Source organism: Tasmannia lanceolata, unplaced genomic scaffold (assembly GCF_043159265.1).
Source record: "Tasmannia lanceolata isolate RefF3 unplaced genomic scaffold, GAP_Taslan_0.1 ptg000008l, whole genome shotgun sequence".
Classification (NCBI taxonomy): Eukaryota; Viridiplantae; Streptophyta; class Magnoliopsida; order Canellales; family Winteraceae; genus Tasmannia; species Tasmannia lanceolata.
In genome coordinates this window covers 69,713,913-69,718,237 of record NW_027518685.1, presented here as the reverse complement: position 1 = coordinate 69,718,237, position 4,325 = coordinate 69,713,913, and the positions used below count along the sequence as shown (strand labels likewise).

Sequence of the window (4,325 nt, the reverse complement as noted above, 5' to 3'; positions counted from 1 at the left end):
AGTATTACTCTTTTACCATTAACCCCTTTGCTGATATCTAGCATCTATCTCTATGAGAAATTATTTGAGGGTAGAATCGTAATCTACATATGAAAAGTACCGACACAGGGTACCTGTCTATGACAATTACGGAAAAAAACTATCAAGAAGAGGTAAAGACATATGACAATGACGAAAGAACTACTTTATATTACTCATGCAGGACACTTGCAAAATATTGATGGATTCCGGGCACCTGAAGAGGAACAACAATTATGGAAATCTCTATCGATTGGAGGGCTAGGATCAGCCTATGGAAATGATTTTACAGGCACAACCGATTGATGTTGTGTTCCATCACATGGACGGTTTGGATCAACTTATAACCCTCTATAAATCGGAGGGTTCGGATCAACCTATGAAAATTATTTTTGGGGCACAACCTATGTAGGCAGTGGCCCATGTAATGGATGGTTTGGATCATCCTATGGTACGGGCCATACTGTACATTTTAATAAAGTGAGGAGTGCGATCATCAAAATACGGTGAGTAGTGCCATTATAAAATATGATAGTGAGGACATTAGCACTATTTATAATTTGAAACCATCGTTGTTACTTGGATGTTCCCACGCGGGTCGGGTTCAACCCGATACTTGGATGTTCCCACGCGGGTCGGGTTCAACCCGAATTTGGGTTGGGTCGGGTTAAGCTTTTTCGTAAATCGGGTTAGGTTGGGAAAAATCAACCCGAATTGGAAATCATGTCGGGTCGGGTTGGGCTGTCGGGCAACCCGACCCAACCCGAAATCCGAATTTGGGTTCCATCTGAAGAAGTTATGTATATGTGTTTTTCTTTTTCAACATTGAAATAGTCTCCACCGTCCACAATGGACGGTTTGGATAATTATATGGTGCGGGCCATACCGTACTTTAATAAAGTGAGGAGTGTGATCATCAAAATATAGTAGTGCAGATAACATTTCCCTTTGTTAATTGTTAGTCTCTGTTTGGTTTGGATTTTGAGAACCGATTGTGAGTTAAAAACTGATTATTGGTGACTCACTATTGGTTCTCAAAATCCAAAACAACCCGGCTTAAGTTGAGGTGGTCAACAATTGGTACCATATCAAATCGGGTCAACCCGACCCAACCCAACCTGAATTGGAAATCGAGTTGGGTCGGGTTGAGGAAATTGCAAATCGGGTTGGAAATCGGGTTGGGTCGGGTTGCCCGATTTATTCAACCGCTTTTCCTATTGTTACATTTCCCCCTTCGCTACTTTATAAATGAATTAGAGAAAATCTATAAATCCATCTTTTAAATTCATTTTTTATGAATAATTTACTTCCCTTAGCCATGTCGTTCAAGTAGAAATACTATATCAACAGATATTTTTATTTTTGTGTTTTCTAATAAATTATTTTAGGTGTTAGTTTGTTTTTTCCAGTTCTTTTTCCGTATTTTAATCACCAACTGGATTATATAGAACGTATTTCTTTTCTGTTTAAACAATTTTTCCACTGTTCAAAGACACCTGTAGGCCTCTCCTTCCTCCTCAGGGCATTTTCTATATTTAATATGTTTTTTACTAAATCAGAAAAAACCGAAAAAAGGAGAAAAGAACTGTGAAAAAGAAATAAAATCGCTCTCTTTACTGGCGAGTTCTTAGGGGAGAAAATCGTGCAAAAAGAGATGGTGTGAATCTCTCTTCCACGAATTCCCATCGGCCTTCACCCTTTCCATCCTTTCGGCATGTCCTGGTTTTTTAAAGATTCGATTTGATTTTGGGGCTCAACAATCGATCTGGAGATTCTTTTCCCAATCTGCAACTGATTATTCAAGCTCTGCTGTTGGTTTTGGAATTTCTTTCTTCCTTCCTTCCTTTTTTTTTTGTTGTTGTTGATTCGATTCCTTTCTTCTTCCAGGAGTAGGCTTTTGGGTGTCAAACATTTAAGACACCTTCTGTTGCCATCTGCTGCTAAGTTTGGGTTCCAGACTTTAATTTCACCTCTCTACCCTTTTTTTGATGGATTTATCAGGAAGGGGATGCTCTATATTTTGGTTGAGTGAAAATAAGGTTTATCAAAATTAGGGGATGCTAAAAAACTCAAAGAGTGTAATCAAACAAACCTACAACTATAGGAAGTTTGTACTTCTGGATTGAAATGAAAAATCCTTACTATGAGGTTTCTTTGTTGAATCAATGGATATTTATGGCAGATGGACTGTTACAGCCTTGGTGCGTCATTGCGGACGATGGTACTTTTAGTGAGAAGGTGGTGATGAGCAGTTGTATTAACTTTTTTCTACTTAAAGAATGTTTTTTTTTAGGGTTTTATCTATTTTGATTATGATCTTACTCTTTCTATTGTATTGCAGGTATACCATTAAAAAAAAATTGTATTGCAGGTATAAACAAATCTTACCATTGCTCTATTGTCTGTTGGAATTGCACACAATGTCTGGATATAAAAGTTTCTCATGAAAAAAATTAATCATGGTATTTTTGTAGTTTGCTTAATCATGTTTGAAATTGAACCAATAGGGTCATTGTTGGATGCAACATAATTTGAAAATTTAGTCATGGTATTTCTGTATTTTACTTAATTGTGAACTGGAAAATTTAGAATAAATGAGTCTCTTTGAATTTTGATGAAGAGATGAGTTTCTTTGAATTTAACTTCTTGACTTTGGTTTTCTGTACACACCCTTCCAACCATCAAACATTGTTATTTTTGAAGTTTACTTAATTCTGAGCTAGAAGATTTAGAAAGGATGAGTTTCTTTGGATATAAGTTGTTCACATTGGCTCTTTGTACACACCCTTCCAACCATCAAACAGTGGTGTATATTTTTTACAAAAGCTAATATGTAGAAATTAAAATGCAATGATATCATTTCTTTAATTTTACCCGGCTCAATCATTTTTATTTCATCTTTTTAGTAACAAGCCGTCAGTTACAGGTCAAAAGCTCTTTCATTTTGTTCGTTTCCTTATCCTATTTCAGAAGTTTAGACTATGATTATTAGGTAATTCTTATGGAATATTGTTGTATATTTTTCTCTATTTCCCTTTTTGAACTGTGCATTACATAATTTTCATTTATAGTGTGTTGAGATGTTGGAACTTTGGGTTTATTGGTGGTGTGTTGTTATCATTTATTGCTTGTGTGTGATTTTTTTTTTTAGCTTGTGATGTTGTGTTCTGAGGTTTTCTTATAGATTGGATTCTGAGGATTGTGTAGTTAAATGCATCCGGAAAGACTAGAGTTTTGGGAATTCATGCCATTACCTCAAACGAGTCTATGGAAATTCATGCCAATGCACTCATACGAGTCTACAGGATGTCTGGCTAGCCAAGATCCGTCCTCAATGCTCGAAAGGCTGTACTTTGGGCACTGCAACCGTTAATCATCAGATATACTCTTTAAGTTTACTTAATTTGGGAATTTGTTTATCTTAAACTTTATTATTTTACATTCTAATTAGGACATTTCACTGATATATATTTCGTGGTGAATCTCTTTAAAATTCTTTAGATCATCTGCAATCCTTTTACGTCGCTATTCTTTTTTTGGTAGGTGAGCTGGGTTTGAACCTGGGCCATAGTCGTCTTTGCTATTCTTTCTATGCACCCAGTGGCATTTTTCATGGCCTCAATGATTTAATTTATGAAGTTGATATAGGAAGTATTCAATGGATGGGTATGCTAAATTGTTAATAAGTATTAGTTTTTCCTTGCCGCCCGTGCATCGTTCATCTTTGCATTTCTCAGGTATTTATTTCTGCATTTTTTCCTTAAATTTTGGTGAAAAAAAATTGCTTGCATTCCATCTGGGATTTTACAATTTCAGGAGGAATTTGTTTCTTCCAACTCTGACAATTGGTTAGGGTTAATGGACACAACAATGATGGATTCAGAACCCATTTATTTTACTCATTTGGTTGTTGTGGGAGTTGCGGGTCAATGTTTTTAACTTCATAACATAGGTACATCCTTTCTTCGTAGGTTTGTTTCCTACTTAGTGAGGCTTTTGGACTTCTGGTAATACAAGTTGTATGTTTTCCTCTTCATTCTTTGCAGTGATTATTCTTTCCATGTTGAAAAGCTTCCTACATATACCCAATATTAGGTTATGTGTCTGGAGTTGTAACAATATCATACTTTGCAGAGCTATCTTGTGATAGAAATGAGGATTGTGCTCCTGAACTATTTCTTTTGCATTGGCTACCACCATTGTAAAATTATTTTAACACAATATACCAAGTTCATTCGGTTGTAGTATTTAATCCATCAATTTTCATATTTAGAATATGACAAGATCTACAAATGTTTCAAAATTCA

At 35.7% G+C, this 4,325-nt stretch overlaps 1 long non-coding RNA gene across 1 annotated transcript; it reads left to right on the top strand.

The window, feature by feature from the left end:
• Positions 1 to 1,534: 1,534 nt before the first annotated feature.
• On the top strand, positions 1,535 to 4,089 carry LOC143883803 (uncharacterized). The gene is made up of 3 exons (XR_013252555.1): positions 1,535 to 2,256; positions 2,360 to 2,389; positions 3,562 to 4,089. It is a non-coding gene; the product is annotated as an uncharacterized LOC143883803 (long non-coding RNA).
• The last annotated feature ends 236 nt before the right edge of the window (positions 4,090 to 4,325 follow it).